Source organism: Triturus cristatus, chromosome 4_1, assembly GCF_964204655.1.
Source record: "Triturus cristatus chromosome 4_1, aTriCri1.1, whole genome shotgun sequence".
Lineage (NCBI taxonomy): Eukaryota > Metazoa > Chordata > Amphibia > Caudata > Salamandridae > Triturus > Triturus cristatus.
The window spans coordinates 1223201984-1223221541 of NC_140585.1; the positions used below are offsets into that span (position 1 = coordinate 1223201984).

General features: G+C 47.4%; 1 protein-coding gene across 11 annotated transcripts in view; it reads left to right on the forward strand.

The window, feature by feature from the left end:
• ARHGAP9 (Rho GTPase activating protein 9) overlaps nucleotides 1-19558 on the forward strand; it is a 921400-nt gene that overhangs the window by 125341 nt on the left and 776501 nt on the right. The window lies entirely within an intron of this gene.

Consider the following 19558-nt stretch of genomic DNA (forward strand, 5'->3'; position numbering starts at 1 on the left):
TGCCTACAGTAATTAGCACCAAAAAAAAGTAATTGGGCAGGTAGTCGGATGCCTAACCTCTGATGGCCTGTACTCTGTTGAGCCGTCGAAGGAGTATGCTGGCGACAGAGCCAGAGTAGGCTTCGTCGTTGACATTCTTTCAGTCCACCAGCCTCTACATCAGACGAGCAGACCGTTAGTTTGGAGAAGACCACTATGACAGAGTACCCTTTCAGCCAAACTGTAAATCATCCCCCTAACTTTATTTATAATGGTGATAAATATAGCAAGCTGATACAAAGACCTAGAAATCTTTAATGGTCAGGGTTTGTATTGCCCTGGGAAAGCACTCATGTATGATGTCCTATCTTTTTATGTGTGTAGTTCTTCGCCATGACTGCGGAGTCTCCGCAGATGTGAAGTTAGTAAAAAATTGCAGTTTTGTGAATACTGAAAAACAAACGGGGAAGTTTACCTTTGTTAATCAGGCCCAGAGTTAAAGGATCTGACAACATTTTACTGGCAGCCTTTATGGATCTAGTCACCTGTTTCCTTGGCACCCTGTTCAGTGTTACTAAAAGACTAGTCCCTTAAGTACTTTATCCAGCAACCATAATCCTGCGTAAACCGCAATTATTGGGCTACCATAGCACACATAATTTCTTGTTAGCCTTACACCTCCACTCACTGTATAACCTTTTCTCAAGGGAGAATTGGTTCGAGCAGAAATGTCTAACCTGAACTGTATCACGGGATGTGTTCTGCGTGTGCTGTTCTAGCAACGTTCACCAGGCAATGTATATAAACTGTAGAACATTCCCCAGGGCAAGGTATGAAAGAGCATTTGTACCCGCAATAAGATAGTGAAAATGAGGATGTCGAATTGAACTGCATTGTGAGTGTCCCGATGGTTAGGTGGACAGCCACTCTCGTGTGCCTATAGTTCTTGTGAGAATTATGTGTGCTATGTGAGAAAAGATTAAGCATCTTCACACAAATCCACAGTAGACCTCTCTGACATGGGTTCTCAGTGTTTAATTTGTAGCAGTAGTTTCAGTCAGTGGGCATTGGCACTCATTTTAGGATACCAGGAATTATTTTTTCATCATCAGTCTTTAACCCAGAGCAAGAGAGAGAAACACTGAAAAGAGTGGAAGAAAGAGGAAGATAAATATACTAAAACAGCAACAAAGGGAGAAAGCAGAGGTGAAGAAAAAGAACATGCAAGAGTGAGATGAAGAAATAGGCAGTGTAGAAGGTGGTGCATAAAGAGACATGAGTTGGAATCAAGAAGAGAAAACCTCGAAATTTGGCAGTACTGGAGCAGGCATATTGGAAAACTTTGAGTACCCCACTTCTTCCTCATAGGAGGGATATGGATAGGCATTAGATCGTGGATAAGGCGCGACTTCGCCCTTTGCTCTTTTGGCTGCGTCTGAAACAAACCCCTGAGTTGCTACACTATGCATCTGTTTCCGACGAAGTTTACAAACTCAACCGCTTTAACAAAATCAGGTGGTTTGTCACAGTAACATCTCTGCTTGCAGCAATAGGGTTAGGAAGCTCTTGTAACGCCAGTGATCCTTGCTCTTTACCCAGTAAAAGGATGCTTAAATTGAAATACCGGAACTGGGTGGCTCAGACTAACGCATCACAGACACATGGTGGGCACCTGACAACTGAATGTATGGCCTTTAAAACCCATAGTGGTTATGAGCAATATTTGGAGGCCATTACAATTCCACAGGATAGAAAGCTTTTTATCCAATTTAGATTTGGATCACTTCCTGTAAACTCCTTCACAGCTGAGTAGCGTCGACCTGTACCAGGGCAGTTACACTGCCGTAGTTGCATCGAGTCCATTGAGACAATCGCACACATTTTTTTTGTCCGCCCATTGTACACCACCCCGAGACGCAAATGGTTGGCACCTGTTTGTAGGCTGCTGGAAACACAATGTCACCAGGAAGCACTGCGTATTTTAAGAGCGGACTCAAGATTACCTGTTGTCTGTGCACTTGCAAAGTTTCTCGGAAAAATGTGGATAATCAGAAGGCGCTCACTTAAGTAGTCATATTGATCACCGTAGCGCTCTTCTATTCCACTTATTTAAACCTATTACTCGAGAAACTCACTAACAACACTAGGATTTTTAAAACTGTTTGTGGTCCTATCATTTTATTGAGATTTTATAGTGGGACCTTTAATGCACTTTAGCAGGGTTTTTCTCTGTGATAACTATTCCCTTTATTTTTTTATCATTTTAATTCGATTATCTTAACCACTTTTATCATAACTGCTATTCTTCCGAATAATAATTTATTGCAAATTGTCTAATGAACATTGTCATCTAATCAAACTTGAACGTATGTATTGTAAGCATTTGCACTTTATTGTTCTAACATTGGTAAGGTACTATTACAATGTATTTTTTATTATCCTTTTGCATTGTAAGCATTTATGGTCGGAACGACCGAATAAAGTTTGATTTGATTTGAACGTACAAGAGTGAGATCAAGAAATAGGCAGTGTAGAAGGTGATGGAACAAAGAGACATGAGTTGGAATCAAGTAGATACAACCTCGAAATTTGGCAGTACTGGAGCAGGCATATTGGAAAACTTTTAGCACCTTTTTTTTTTACAAATTTGGCGGTCGTTTCCAACCAGCACCACCACTACCCATGCACCCAGCCTCCTCATTGCCTTCCCTAGATTGTCTGCGGTTGGGGAAGTACCCAGAGGTGTTCCAGGTAAATATTTGCCTCTCTTTTGGTACTTAACACCCCTTTAAGCTCAGGGCTATGAGTGTAAATGCGCTCTCAATCATGCACATATTTCTTGTAGGAGATTCCAGGGGCTGTACATTCTGCACATTTAAGTGCCATGTGCCCCACAGACATTCACCTCTGTTCCATCTAGCCTGAAGATTATATGAATTACAGTAACGATAATGGAAAGGTGCTCCTCTTGTATGTGGAGCTTGTTTTTGGCTCAACTGCTTGTGGCTTGCTCGTCTACATTTCTTCACAAGCGCTGTTGCAACCCCTGGTGGTGTCACAGTCCAGGGTAATTTTCAGTGCTGCCGCTGGAAGCCTAGACTTGTCGAGTCAAGGAAAAGAAATTCTGAAAAATGTTTCAACAATTTTTAACATTATGAATATGTTACATAACCCGGTGGCAAAGGGTAGTTTCACAACGACTGCCGCAAAGGAATAATGCACAACTGGCAAATTAAACATTTTAATAAATTAGTTACGAAAAATAAAAATACCAAAAGTTAAGAATAGGTTTGTATCATTATATCAAAAGTGTTCTAGGTTAGTTTGCAAATTTCTGTCACAAAAGTGTGTTTTATAGCAAGTCAAAGAGTCCTAGACTGTATGTTGAATTTATTGTGACATCACATCCCCGCAGCATGCCTTTATTTGCGCTTTCATATATGGCTGGATAAGAGATGATTTATACCCTTTCCTTGAAATCACTTATTCATTTTTCGTATTTCCATAAGCCAAATAGGCATGTATCTGTAATGTACATGTACACGGTTGTAGTCTGGAATGTCATGAAAGTAATATGACCATATCATCAGCAAAATATCAGAAACCAAAACATCGAGGAGGTAAGTGCACATTGGGAGGTATAGTTTTACTATGCTTTATGCTACATCTACATACCTTGAAGATATATATACCATCAAGGTGTGGAGATAGGTATAGAAAGTCTAAATATGCTTTCTTGTTGATATTTTGGTCCTTAATATTCTGGTAACAATATTGTAACTACTCAATATACTTTCCGTGGCATTCCGGGCCCACTTCCATATACGCATCGAGCATGATTTTCTTCAAAATGTGATGTTGAAGTAATTAGTACTATGTGATTTGAATTGTCAGGAACAAACAAATAAATGTATTAACCCTTTCGCTGCGGCGGGAATTCCGCCGCAGCGCTGGCGGGTGCGGGGGGGCAGCGCGGTGGCGCTGTGCTCATGACGGAGCCGCTCTGTCATGAGCCACGGTTGAGCTGTGCTCATGACGGAACGGTTCCGTCATGACTCCGCCCATTTGCGTTGTCCCCCCGCACAGGCGGGGAAACAGCGGCGCGTAGGCGGAGCGGCCGCCAACGGCCGTGACATGAAGGAACCGTTCCGTCATGAGCACACGGCAACCGTGGCTCATGACGGAGCGGCTCCGTCATGAGCGGGGAAGGGGTTAATTCATTTTTGAATGGATGATTGAGATTGTTTTCAAGGTGTACAGCGTAAGTCTAACCATTTCTCAATTCACAAAAATCCGATTGGCCGCACTCTGCTAGTCCTACCAGCGTGTTACCCCAAAGAATTGTGGTCCATGAAGTAGCGTCGGCGGGTACGCCTATGCCAAAAGTTTAAAATGAAAATAAGTGTCGCGTTAGCCATCCCTGGATACGTGTTTCGAGGTAGTTGCCTCTCGTCAGCAGGGAGTAGGTATGTGTGTAGGGTTGCTGCGTAGGCTGCCAAAAAATATTCTCAGGTAAAGTACCACTCAAGGCGCGCAGGTGCGTAGCCATGGGCTCGTCAGCCCCACCGGCTCAAAGGAGCCTGAATATAAACAAAAATCCGATTGGCCGCACTCTGCTAGTCCTACCTGCGTGTTACCCCAAAGAATTGTGGTCCATGAAGTAGCGTCGGCGGGTACGCCTATGCCAAAAGTTTAAAATGAAAATGAAGGTCGCGTTAGCCATCCCTGGACACGTGTTTCGAGGTAGTTGCCTCTCGTCAGCAGGGAGTAGGTATGTGTGTAGGGTTGCTGCGTAGGCTGCCAAAAAATATTCTCATGTAAAGTACCACTCAAGGCGCGCAGGTGCGTAGCCATGGGCTCGTCAGCCCCACCGGCTCAAGGGAGCCTGAATGTAAACAAAAATCCGATTGGCCGCACTCTGCTAGTCCTACCAGCGTGTTACCCCAAAGAATTGTGTTCCATGAAGTAGCGTCGGCGGGTACGCCTATGCCAAAAGTTTAAAATGAAAATAAGTGTCGCGTTAGCCATCCCTGGACACGTGTTTCGAGGTAGTTGCCTCTCGTCAGCAGGGAGTAGGTATGTGTGTAGGGTTGCTGCGTAGGCTGCCAAAAAATATGCTCAGGTAAAGTACCACTCAAGGCGCGCAGGTGCGTAGCCATGGGCTCGTCAGCCCCACCGGCTCAAAGGAGCCTGAATATAAACAAAAATCCGATTAGCCGCACTCTGCTAGTCCTACCTGCGTGTTACCCCAAAGAATTGTGGTCCATGAAGTAGCGTCGGCGGGTACGCCTATGCCAAAAGTTTAAAATGAAAATGAATGTCGCGTTAGCCATCCCTGGACACGTGTTTCGAGGTAGTTGCCTCTCGTCAGCAGGGAGTAGGTATGTGTGTAGGGTTGCTGCGTAGGCTGTCAAAAAATATTCTCATGTAAAGTACCACTCAAGGCGCGCAGGTGCGTAGCCATGGGCTCGTCAGCCCCACCGGCTCAAGGGAGCCTGAATGTAAACAAAAATCCGATTGGCCGCACTCTGCTAGTCCTACCAGCGTGTTACCCCAAAGAATTGTGGTCCATGAAGTAGCGTCGGCGGGTACGCCTATGCCAAAAGTTTAAAATGAAAATAAGTGTCGCGTTAGCCATCCCTGGACACGTGTTTCGAGGTAGTTGCCTCTCGTCAGCAGGGAGTAGGTATGTGTGTAGGGTTGCTGCGTAGGCTGCCAAAAAATATTCTCAGGTAAAGTACCACTCAAGGCGCGCAGGTGCGTAGCCATGGGCTCGTCAGCCCCACCGGCTCAAGGGAGCCTGAATGTAAACAAAAATCCGATTGGCCGCACTCTGCTAGTCCTACCAGCGTGTTACCCCAAAGAATTGTGTTCCATGAAGTAGCGTCGGCGGGTACGCCTATGCCAAAAGTTTAAAATGAAAATAAGTGTCGCGTTAGCCATCCCTGGACACGTGTTTCGAGGTAGTTGCCTCTCGTCAGCAGGGAGTAGGTATGTGTGTAGGGTTGCTGCGTAGGCTGCCAAAAAATATGCTCAGGTAAAGTACCACTCAAGGCGCGCAGGTGCGTAGCCATGGGCTCGTCAGCCCCACCGGCTCAAAGGAGCCTGAATATAAACAAAAATCCGATTAGCCGCACTCTGCTAGTCCTACCTGCGTGTTACCCCAAAGAATTGTGGTCCATGAAGTAGCGTCGGCGGGTACGCCTATGCCAAAAGTTTAAAATGAAAATGAATGTCGCGTTAGCCATCCCTGGACACGTGTTTCGAGGTAGTTGCCTCTCGTCAGCAGGGAGTAGGTATGTGTGTAGGGTTGCTGCGTAGGCTGTCAAAAAATATTCTCATGTAAAGTACCACTCAAGGCGCGCAGGTGCGTAGCCATGGGCTCGTCAGCCCCACCGGCTCAAGGGAGCCTGAATGTAAACAAAAATCCGATTGGCCGCACTCTGCTAGTCCTACCAGCGTGTTACCCCAAAGAATTGTGGTCCATGAAGTAGCGTCGGCGGGTACGCCTATGCCAAAAGTTTAAAATGAAAATAAGTGTCGCGTTAGCCATCCCTGGACACGTGTTTCGAGGTAGTTGCCTCTCGTCAGCAGGGAGTAGGTATGTGTGTAGGGTTGCTGCGTAGGCTGCCAAAAAATATTCTCAGGTAAAGTACCACTCAAGGCGCGCAGGTGCGTAGCCATGGGCTCGTCAGCCCCACCGGCTCAAGGGAGCCTGAATGTAAACAAAAATCCGATTGGCCGCACTCTGCTAGTCCTACCAGCGTGTTACCCCAAAGAATTGTGGTCCATGAAGTAGCGTCGGCGGGTACGCCTATGCCAAAAGTTTAAAATGAAAATAAGTGTCGCGTTAGCCATCCCTGGACACGTGTTTCGAGGTAGTTGCCTCTCGTCAGCAGGGAGTAGGTATGTGTGTAGGGTTGCTGCGTAGGTTGCCAAAAAATATTCTCAGGTAAAGTACCACTCAAGGCGCGCAGGTGCGTAGCCATGGGCTCGTCAGCCCCACCGGCTCAAAGGAGCCTGAATATAAACAAAAATCCGATTGGCCGCACTCTGCTAGTCCTACCTGCGTGTTACCCCAAAGAATTGTGGTCCATGAAGTAGCGTCGGCGGGTACGCCTATGCCAAAAGTTTAAAATGAAAATGAATGTCGCGTTAGCCATCCCTGGACACGTGTTTCGAGGTAGTTGCCTCTCGTCAGCAGGGAGTAGGTATGTGTGTAGGGTTGCTGCGTAGGCTGCCAAAAAATATTCTCAGGTAAAGTACCACTCAAGGCGCGCAGGTGCGTAGCCATGGGCTCGTCAGCCCCACCGGCTCAAGGGAGCCTGAATGTAAACAAAAATGCGATTGGCCGCACTCTGCTAGTCCTACCAGCGTGTTACCCCAAAGAATTGTGGTCCATGAAGTAGCGTCGGCGGGTACGCCTATGCCAAAAGTTTAAAATGAAAATAAGTGTCGCGTTAGCCATCCCTGGACACGTGTTTCGAGGTAGTTGCCTCTCGTCAGCAGGGAGTAGGTATGTGTGTAGGGTTGCTGCGTAGGCTGCCAAAAAATATTCTCAGGTAAAGTACCACTCAAGGCGCGCAGGTGCGTAGCCATGGGCTCGTCAGTCCCACCGGCTCAAGGGAGCCTGAATGTAAACAAAAATCCGATTGGTTGCACTCTGCTAGTCCTACCAGCGTGTTACCCCAAAGAATTGTGGTCCATGAAGTAGCGTCGGCGCGTACGCCTATGCCAAAAGTTTAAAATGAAAATAAGTGTCGCGTTAGCCATCCCTGGACACGTGTTTCGAGGTAGTTACCTCTCGTCAGCAGGGAGTAGGTATGTGTGTAGGGTTGCTGCGTAGGCTGCCAAAAAATATTCTCAGGTAAAGTACCACTCAAGGCGCGCAGGTGCGTAGCCATGGGCTCGTCAGCCCCACCGGCTCAAAGGAGCCTGAATATAAACAAAAATCCGATTGGCCGCACTCTGCTAGTCCTACCTGCGTGTTACCCCAAAGAATTGTGGTCCATGAAGTAGCGTCGGCGGGTACGCCTATGCCAAAAGTTTAAAATGAAAATGAATGTCGCGTTAGCCATCCCTGGACACGTGTTTCGAGGTAGTTGCCTCTCGTCAGCAGGGAGTAGGTATGTGTGTAGGGTTGCTGCGTAGGCTGCCAAAAAATATTCTCAGGTAAAGTACCACTCAAGGCGCGCAGGTGCGTAGCCATGGGCTCGTCAGCCCCACCGGCTCAAGGAAGGCGCGCAGGTGCGTAGCCATGGGCTCGTCAGCCCCACCGGCTCAAGGGAGCCTGAATGTAAACAAAAATCCGATTGGCCGCACTCTGCTAGTCCTACCAGCGTGTTACCCCAAAGAATTGTGGTCCATGAAGTAGCGTCGGCGGGTACGCCTATGCCAAAAGTTTAAAATGAAAATAAGTGTCGCGTTAGCCATCTCTGGACACGTGTTTCGAGGTAGTTGCCTCTCGTCAGCAGGGAGTAGGTATGTGTGTAGGGTTGCTGCGTAGGCTGCCAAAAAATATTTTCAGGTAAAGTACCACTCAAGGCGCGCAGGTGCGTAGCCATGGGCTCGTCAGCCCCACCGGCTCAAGGGAGCCTGAATGTAAACAAAAATCCGATTGGCCGCACTCTGCTAGTCCTACCAGCGTGTTACCCCAAAGAATTGTGGTCCATGAAGTAGCGTCGGCGGGTACGCCTATGCCAAAAGTTTAAAATGAAAATAAGTGTCGCGTTAGCCATCCCTGGACACGTGTTTCGAGGTAGTTGCCTCTCGTCAGCAGGGAGTAGGTATGTGTGTAGGGTTGCTGCGTAGGCTGCCAAAAAATATTCTCAGGTAAAGTACCACTCAAGGCGCGCAGGTGCGTAGCCATGGGCTCGTCAGCCCCACCGGCTCAAAGGAGCCTGAATATAAACAAAAATCCGATTGGCCGCACTCTGCTAGTCCTACCTGCGTGTTACCCCAAAGAATTGTGGTCCATGAAGTAGCGTCGGCGGGTACGCCTATGCCAAAAGTTTAAAATGAAAATGAATGTCGCGTTAGCCATCCCTGGACACGTGTTTCGAGGTAGTTGCCTCTCGTCAGCAGGGAGTAGGTATGTGTGTAGGGTTGCTGCGTGGGCTGCCAAAAAATATTCTCAGGTAAAGTACCACTCAAGGCGCGCAGGTGCGTAGCCATGGGCTCGTCAGCCCCACCGGCTCAAGGGAGCCTGAATGTAAACAAAAATCCGATTGGCCGCACTCTGCTAGTCCTACCAGCGTGTTACCCCAAAGAATTGTGGTCCATGAAGTAGCGTCGGCGGGTACGCCTATGCCAAAAGTTTAAAATGAAAATAAGTGTCGCGTTAGCCATCCCTGGACACGTGTTTCGAGGTAGTTGCCTCTCGTCAGCAGGGAGTAGGTATGTGTGTAGGGTTGCTGCCTAGGCTGCCAAAAAATATTCTCAGGTAAAGTACCACTCAAGGCGCGCAGGTGCGTAGCCATGGGCTCGTCAGCCCCACCGGCTCAAGGGAGCCTGAATGTAAACAAAAATCCGATTGGTTGCACTCTGCTAGTCCTACCAGCGTGTTACCCCAAAGAATTGTGGTCCATGAAGTAGCGTCGCCGCGTACGCCTATGCCAAAAGTTTAAAATGAAAATAAGTGTCGCGTTAGCCATCCCTGGACACGTGTTTCGAGGTAGTTGCCTCTCGTCAGCAGGGAGTAGGTATGTGTGTAGGGTTGCTGCGTAGGCTGCCAAAAAATATTCTCAGGTAAAGTACCACTCAAGGCGCGCAGGTGCGTAGCCATGGGCTCGGCAGCCCCACCGGCTCAAGGGAGCCTGAATGTAAACAAAAATCCGATTGGCCGCACTCTGCTAGGCCTACCAGCGTGTTACCCCAAAGAATTGTGGTCCATGAAGTAGCGTCGGCGGGTACGCCTATGTCAATTGTTCTAATAGCCTTATAGACCTTTTGCCTCGGGCTATACCGGTTGGTAAAGGCCCCCTCCCTCCTTATAGGTCTGAGCCGCAATTCGGGTTCATGGCCTTTGACAACCAGTATAGCACTTGGCAGCCGGCTCTAATAAGTCTATCAGTTAGAGTATCAGTCTTATCTGGATACAGTAATTTGTCACTGTTATTTGATTTAAAATGACATAATGCCCTACAAAAGCAGCCATTTCACTACTTAAAATAGTAATTTTAAATTACTTAGTAAAGCCCTTTATTCTAATCCAAAGTTGCCATGGTGCAGAACAAGCTTTTTTATACCATAAGTCCCAGTCCACATGGATTCGTGCGCTGTCAGAAAATCCAATGTATTTTTACAAACACCTATCTTTTAATGTAGAATGCTTACATTACCTAATACAGAATATAACCAACAGGCAAACATGTTGCATAGCACACCCTTCAGCTGTTAACACAATCCGTTTAAATGTATTAGCCTTGTCCACTGTTTAGGTATCTCTGCCTAATAATAAGTTGTCCACAATACCACCAACATTCACACCCATACAACCATGATCATATTCAGGGCAGGAATAGAATGTGGGAAGGACTGAAAAATCTCATATCTCAATAAATGCATGTAGTCAGTGAACCTGACTGTCCATGTTCATTTGTGTCCTGCTGCATTGTTGATCGTCCGATTCTGTGTTCCGGACAGCGGATTTTGTCATATAGCAACACCCCGTATTAGCCCTGTAAATTGTCACCGTCTAGTAATGAAACTGGTGCATCCCGTTATTCTTTCTCCCCAGAGCGACGTGCCCAGTAAGCCAGTCAGGTCGTTTGGCGCAGGCTATGTCGCAAAGAGAAGCATTAAGCAATCGTTCTGCTCGCCTGTTGGATTTTGTGTTTTTTATTTGCACACTGGTTGCACCAGCGAAGTGAGGAAGTGTCTTCTTTCCTTTTCTGCAACGACTGAGAACAGGATGTGGACAGAGCTGATACAGGGAGGGGCGAGAGCTGCCACTGACTGTGTAGTTGCAGTAAAGGTATCTGACTTGAGGAGGAGAATCGCCAGAAAGCCGCAAAGAAGAGTAAAATAGGAAGACATTGGGCAGAACGGCATCTTTTGGGGTAAACATCAGCTGCAGAGAGGAGTATCCTTCACTTCACTCCTGCCTCTTGGGTGTGTCGGCTAGGTAATTGTTGCTTGTTTTATATTGTGATGATGACTGGGTGAGATGGGCTTGTTGCAGCCTTTGGAGTCATATTGAAGGCTGCCACTACTTCAGGTCCTTTGACAAGGTATGTGCAGTACACAGAGTATATCTAGAACCAGGTGGCATATGTAGAATTAAAAAAGGCTATATTTGATAAATGGCAGTAAATACTGTAGGACTTCTAGATCAAACCCAGAAAATTAAGACGGATCATCATGGTCTAGAGTAGGTGGGTAAATAGGCTGGCCTAAGAGGCCTTTCTTTGCTGTCGCATTCTACGAACCCGTATAACTTGGAAGGGCGTCCAGGCACAACCCTGCTGCACAATATGTTTTCTGTATATTTCGGAATTTTCTGAATTCGATTATATGACTAATTTTGTTTGTACATGTTCTTGTTTCTTATTAGTGCTAAGAAATGTATGAGAAGTGACATTGTCACCTGTATAGAACACCTCAAAAAGACAACTAAAAACAGCGAGTTCAGTGTAGCAGAAATAATTGCCCATGACACAAATTGGAGGACACATGTTTGTAAAGCTCGCCTTTTAAGACTGCTCCTATAGTGGCTGTTGAACTGTTTTGGATGCCACAAATGCCTCGGGGTAGAGCAGAGAGCACAGGAGGAAGACCTGCCGGGTTACTTGGCTGGAATGAATTGCGACTATTGCTTCTCTCTCTCTCTGTCAAGAGTAGGAAACATGCATTACCTTCCTCATTTCTATCCTTCTCACAGTCTTACATATGTGGTGAGTCCTACCACTACACAGTATGATCATGTAACTTTCCCCTCCTTGGGATGCCCCATAAAGTTGTGCTTTATCCACCATTAATCGCCCCGTTATTTTGTCTGCCTTGAAACAGGCTCTCTAGGTACCATGTTTAACAGGGGCACTTTTTTATGTGCCTTATTCCCGAAGGAAGAATTCCGTCAGCCAGAGTTTCTTAGAGGTGTGCAAACAACACCTCCCCACACATGCTGAGCATAGTTCTAGGTTGTTACTTTGCAGATGATCATTATCATATTGGCTGTTAGGGGTGCTGACAGCATGTGAATGGCCTTTTGGAGAACTTTTCAGAGCCATGGATTTCCCCACTAGGATGACAGTCGCGCGCTTGTAGACACCTCGCTGTGGTGTCTGTGCCCTTATAATGTGGCTATCCGGGAATGTTTTGCTGAAGATTGAGTGGGTGTGAAGCTGTGATCTAAGGAAAGCATCCTCAAGGGAACATGTGTAGTTTGCCCGGCTGCAGCTTCGTGGCTCATGGCCCTTGCTCCAGGTGACATATGAGCAGATAACAAGTTAAAGGTTCTGCCTGGGTGCTCAGCAATATTGGAGGTAGCGTTGGCCTTTCCAGGGAAACTTCCTGCATATCCTACCGTCATAATTGAGAGCTCCAAAGCCGGGGAGACGGTATTGCCAAAAAGCAACCAGGAAGTGAACCAGTATGTTCAAGCTCCCCAGGAAGACACCGAGAGTGAGAGAGACCACAGTGATCCCCCTATTGAAACTTCTTTTCTCTCCCTTATGTCTGACACTTCAAAAGCAGTCTGCCTCTGTCCTGGGCTGGATTTCACTCCGCTAACCAGAGAGGGCTTTATTGTTTGGATGTTCATCAGTATCAGCTGAAGACCTTTCAGGTGTTTTCTTCAGCTGTACCGTAGGGGGTGTGATTGCATTTGGTGAGGTGAGGTTTCAGCTTGAGGACTTTCCATTCGGTGACAGCAGTTTCCGTGGTCCCTCTGCGATATGTCACAGTGACAGACTGAAGACGGAGGGATTCCAGAAGAAGTCTCCTGATTATTTGTTTTCTGTGGTGAGAAGCTGTCTGGGCCACAGCTAAACGAGGCATAGTCAAACGTCATGCCTACTCTTTTCGTGGAAAAACTAAACCTGTTTCCTCTAGGGCTTTTTCTCTCAGACAACAGTATAGCAGATAGAACGGTCGGGGAAACTGAAGGGTATTACACTTGTAATGGTGCAAAGTAATATGATATGTTACCTATTATCTATGCTATGAAAGCACATTATGAGTTGTGAACTGGTAGAAGTGTGTCATAACCCCTGAAGCTCAGAGGACAAGGCATATGGTTTAAATCACCTGAAGGATCTGCTGGTACAGTTTGGGACACACTTGTTTGAGGACTGCTAAAACTCAGTGAATCTTTCACAGCTTCGAAGCGCCTTTTACCGCGGTGCCATGAAAGCAGATAATTGTAGGTGGTAATGTGTGTATATTTGCCCCATTGCATCTTGTTTAGGTGTAAATGTGTAATTTTGTGTGCTGTTATGTAGTTGTCCTGTATTATTTATATCTGTTGTTGTTGTGTTGTACTGTGGTTGTTGTGTTACATTCTGTTTTGCTTTGTTGTGCCATGTCACGTTTATGTTGTGCTGTTATTGTGCTTTGTATTGTTATTGAGTTGTATATCATAATTACTTTAGAGGTGGCAGCAAATGCTGCTATATTTCCAGCCAAAAGCAGCATTTTCATTTAAACTTAAATTGATTTTGAAGAGGTCTGAGCTTCGTAGATTATGTAGCGCGGACTGTCAACAAGGTGGCGACCCAGTAGTTGACTTGGCACACGAGGAGACCTGATAGTGGCAGTAATTCATAGTCTGGTGAGATAGCGGCATGACAGCCTCCCAAGTGGACCTTCTATGAACAGTGAGTGACTAGCATCTAAGAACCATCAGACTGGCTGGCCGCTCGTGACCTAAGGTGGGGAGACTGGCAGTGTGGTGTGGGGCAGAGCAACCCCTAATACCATGCTGACCGGGGATCAGGATTGTCCGGAAACTTTATAGAGAGTGCATAGATGCTGACCGGCTCACATGCCTAGTCATTAAGATGAAGGAAGAATCTTTGGGACCACTCAGACAACAATGGCATAGGGGCAGGCCTTATGGTTCCAGATGGGCGCTCTGGGCTTGCTCTCTGACTAGCAGTGGCATGAGCCCAGTGATGTTCCTGCCCCATGAACAGTGTTTGGACATACTGGAAGAAGGCCTCGACTCCTCACGTTGGACCCCAGTTAAAGTAACAAGCACCCCGCAGTTGGGGTATAATCCACAGTGCTTCCGCAAGGCTCCTAATCAGCGATGTTTGGGCTCTAGACCGTACCAACAGGAGTGACTACGCCCAGCCTGGTGGCGGATGTGTAGGGCCCGGGACCATTCCCGACTACCAACATAAACTACACACCTGCAGTGCGTACAGGAAGATGCCCAAACGGCAGGAAAGTTACGGGTGCTGGCAGAGTGGGGAGTAATGTCCCTTGAGCCCTGAACCAGAGGAGTGCTGTAGGTGCTCCACGCTGAGCGGTACAGAAACATATTGAGTGAGGAGGGTCACCCTGCTACAATGACCACTACTAGGGGCAAGAAAGACCAATTACCAAAATACCTCTTCCAGAAACCAGTGTTGCAGAAGATGACATCTCAAAAGAATAACAAACAAGCTGATTGCCACTTTGAGTAACCTGCAACAGCCTGAAATAGGAACTCCGGTTAAGAAAGACCAGAATAAACTGGTGTGAGATGCTGGCCTGGTATATGCTGTCCACTAATGTAAGTGGACATTTTGCACCAGTCCAGACAACCCTTATGGTGATTTAAGAGGTCTCAGACAACCATTGGAAAAATATTCAGGGGGTAGCTGTGGAGAGCAGTCTTCAGGCTTAGTCGTGAAGGAGTGTAAAGCAGCTTGTTTTACCACAATGCAATCTTATAGTTTAAATTAAATAAAAGAGAACCACACAGTAGTTATAAAAATATGTATTTATTTGATATAACACTATCCAGTACGTTACAGTATCTCCTACATGGAGATAGACACCAAGCACACAATACTTAAGCAAAGAAATCACAGTAAATAGCACCAGTATACAGTGGGCCCCAGGGGGGAACCAAACCATATACTAAGAAAATGGTATAAGAACCACAACTCAAGTCAGGACAATGTCGAGAGGACGTAGAATCGCTGAGACCCCAAGGAACCACCCAAGGTGAGTAGATAGGGACCCCACGGTGGACGGTGCAGTGTGGGAACACGACCGCGGGCTCCGTACAATTCTATGTGAAAGTCGCAGTTGGAGTTTTGAAGATTAGGGACCTTTCCCAGTGGCCTAAGATGAAATCCCATGGAAGACAGAAGGTTGGAGAGCCACCCCACCCATGGATACTGAAGTACCCAAGTTACCTAACTTAAGGAAGCCTGGTGCATAGGTGTGAAATGGCGTTGGAAACCGCCATCAAACTCAATGGAGGACTTTGAAGAAGAGCTGCTGCTGGAAGTGGGGACAGTGTCTGTTGGAATCCAAACGTGGATTCTTATTGAAGAGTACTTGAAAGCAGAGGGGACAGAGTCTTGGTCACTTGAGAGTGACCAGGGGCTCGGTAGACAAATGCCCACCAATGTCGGGTGCTTCAGGATAGTTGACGTGACCTTGACTCTGCAGCTGCGGGGACCAGGCGACGTTGAGGACGACCAGGAGCCGGATGCGAGCTGTCCCACAAAGGATGTCGAGTGCTGAAGGGTTGGTGTCCAGCGAGAGCACCAACAAGCCGTGGCAAAAGCAACCCATGCAGGAAGTCAAGATCCAAGAGACTCACCACACACAGGGGAGTCAGGGCAGGCCCGAGCAATCAGGGGAGCCAGAGGAAATTAAAGAGGACCCTCAATTGGACCCACAGGCTGGAGGTACACAAAACAACAGGCCACGGAGCACACGGTGCGAGGTGGTTGAAGATCTTTGTAGAAAACGATGCCAGAGGTTGGGGCTTCTTGGAGCCCAAGGCACTTGTCGCAGGATTGTCAACAAGCACATGCACTTGCAAAAGTACACGCTGCACAGGGGTTCGGGTATTGCAGTCCCCATGAGGGAATCTGACCTCAAACTTGGTGAGAGTGCAGCTCGGGCCTAGAGGGACATAGGAACCCACCTCCTGTGTTGCTGAGCCTTTCGGAGATTGGAGAAGCTCGGGATCAGCAGTCCAGTCAGCAGTGTTGCGGTGCCTGCGAATGCAGGGGAGTGACTACTTCACTCCAAGGGAGATTATCTTCAGGTGTCTTGGATGCTCCACAGGTCCTACACGGATCCTGTAAGGTGCACAGGCACAGACGATGCAGCAGACTGAGAGGGAGATGAAGTCAGGCCCAAACGAAGTCCAGCGAAGCTCAGAGTTCCCAGACGGTTGAAGTGCAGTGGTTTCAGTTCTGAATCGTGTCCACAATGAATCTAAGGTCCTACAGCCAGGTAAGCCCTTAAGTACCCACAGGAGAGGGTTGGAAAGAGTCAGGGGAGGTTACTCCCTTGTTCTTTGTCCAGTTTTGTGCCAGAGTGGGAGCAAACGGCTCCCAGGACTGGTTTGAACTGGACTATGCACAGGGACACAAAATGTGCCCCTCATGCAGACTTTCAGTGTCTGGCAAGTCTACCCAGCCAGCCCTTATACACTAAATCCTGTCTGGGAGGTGGTCACACCTTCCTGTGACAGGATGCCTATTGTTCTGCCTTCCCCTGCTCGTGCTTGGCTCAGCAGCAGGAGGGCAGAAATGTGTCTCTGGTCTGCAGTAATCATTTTGTGCTGTCTGGAGCTAGAAGGCTGGTACCGGGAACACCAGGGGCCCCATGAAGGACGCTTCTGAGGGGTGGAATTATACCTCCCACACCGGTTACCGGTGTGGGGGTATGATTCCAACATGCTTGACACCAAACACAATAGGGTTTGTTTCAGCTGTTATAGAGTTGGTCATCACGCGGTCGCATAATGCCCCTCTGTAGTAGTATATGGCTGCTTCACGTACAACGCGGGAGAATGGACTCCGTAGGCTGCAGGGGTGTCCTGTTAATGCAGGGGCACCCTCTCACTTAGAACCAAGCATCCTGCCCTCAGGATTGTAAAGGCCTGCTAGAGGGGTGACTTATAGGTTTTAAGTGCAGTTACCCTTAGATATAGTACCTATATCTTAAGTAAGTGGTGCATGCACCAACTTACACAGGCTACAATGACAGGCCTGTAGTTCCATTTTGCATGGCCTCTCATGGGTGGCATAATACATGCTTCATCCCATGGGAGTCCTCTGGGGTACCTATGCCCAAGGGTAGATGTGTACAACATTCTAGGGACTGACAAGGGTACCCCAGTATCCAATATGGAGTGTACCTAAGTACATAACACAACAGTTTAGGGAGAAAGCAGATAGACTAGGGTCCTGATTAGCAGGATCCCAGTCATGCTACTCAAAAACAGCATCACATCAAGCAAAAAGTGGGGGTCACCATAAGAAGCAGATCCTACTTTCCTACACAACACCCCCCCCCCCACGTAAGGAGATAAGACTAACCGTGCCCAGTTATGTCTTCATTTTCTAAGTGGAAATATCTAGAGAGTCCATCTGCATTGGCATGGTTACTCCCAGGTCTATGTTCCTCTGTATAGTCACCCCCTGTAGGGAAATGGACCACCTCAAACGTTTGGGGTTTTCCCCCTTCATCTGTTTTAGCCATAAGAGGGGCTTATGGTCTGTCTGAACAATGAAGTGGGTGCCAAACATGTATGGCCTCAACTTCTTCAGGGCCCAGACCACAGCAAAGGCTTCCCTCTCTATAGCTGACCAACGTTTCTCACTGGGGTGAACCTTCTGCTATTAGTAGCTACTGGTTGATCCTGTCCCTCTGCATTAAGTTGTGATAACACAGCCGCTACCCCTAACTCAGATGCATCTGTTTGGACAATAAATTGCTTGGAGTAGTCAGGACTGTGCTGAATGGGAGCAGTGCACATGGCCTGCTTGAGATCATCAAATGCCTTCTCACAGCTAACTGTCCACTGAACCTTCTTGGGCATTTTCTTTGAGGTGAGATCATTCAAGGGAGTCACTATAGGCCCAGGTACACAACCTTGCTCAGCCCTATCTGGCACTTAGTAGCCTTGATAGTGAGGCCTGCTTTCTGCAGAGCCCCCAAAACATTCTTCAGGTGGACCAGGTGATCCTCCCAGGTGGAGCTAAAGACAGCCATATCACCAAGATATGTTGCACTATAGGGCTCCAGACCTGTCAGCCTTTGTAATGTGGCAGGTGCATTCTTCAAACCAAAGGGCATTACAATAAATTGATAATGCCCACTAGGGGTTGAAAATGCAGTTTTTGGTTTTGCATCCTCCGCTAGTCTGATTTGCCAATAGCCAGCAGTGAGGTCAAATGTGCTCAAGAACTTGGCTGAGCCCAAAGTATCAATAAGCTCACCTGCCCTTGGAATTGGATGAGCATTAGTCCTAGTGACTGCATTAAGCCCCTGGTAGTCCACACAGAACCTCATCTCTCTCCTACCACCCTGGGTGTGAGGTTTTGGTACCAGGACCACTGGACTAGCCCAAGGGCAATCTGAGGGTTCAATCACTCCCAACTCCAGCATCTTTTGGACCTCAGTCTTGATGCAATCTCTGACATGGTCAGGCTGCCTGTAGATTTTATTCTGAACAGGTAGACTCTCACCTGTGTCCCCTTCATGGGTACACCAGGTGGTTTGACTGGGTGTCAAAGAGAACATGTGCCTACATTGATTGAGGACCTTCCAATCTGCTCCTGGTCAGTGAGGCTGCCTGCCAAAGCTACACCATCAACTGACCCATCATCAGAGTTCTGTGAGAGGAGATCAGAGAGTGGGTCACTCTCTTCCTCCTGTCCCTCATCAGTTGCCATCAGCAAGCCCATGTCAGCCCTGTCTATAAAATGTTTGCGCCTGTTCACATGGAACACCCTGTGGGGGCTCCTGGGAGCGCCAAGGTCCACCAGATAGGTGAACTCACCTTTTTGCTCAATTATGGTATGGGGTCCACTCCATTTGTCTTGGAGAGCTGCTGGGGCCAAAGGTTCCAGCACCCACACCTGCCCTGGGTGGTAAACAGTCAGAACAGCCTTTTGGCCGTGCCAAGCTTTTTGCAATTCTAGACTTGCCTCAAGGGTTTTGCTGGCCTTCTTCATGTACTCAGCCATCCTGGAGCGGAGACCAAGTACATAGTACACAATGTTTTGTTTGGGAGGTTTGAGAGGTAACTCCCATCTCTCCTTCACCAAACTCAAGGGACTCCTAACTTTTTTGGATGGTGCCCAAAGGATAAAACTAATTCAATGTCATCTGCATATAAGATTACTACAAAGCCACAGTATTTGACTATTTGGGCACGGGGTGCTACATAGATGTTAAAGAGAGTGGGGCTCAAGGAGGAGCCTTGAGGGACCCCTTTGTCCAACGTCATAGTTTGAGATTTAAAAGAGTCAAGTGAAACCATCGGGGTCCTATTATTCAAGATGTCTTTAAACCACCTCAGTGCTTTCCCATGGATACCTATCTCATAGATTCTGTGGACCAAGATGGAATGAGAGACAGTATTGAATGCGGCTGACAAGTCAAGTAACACTAA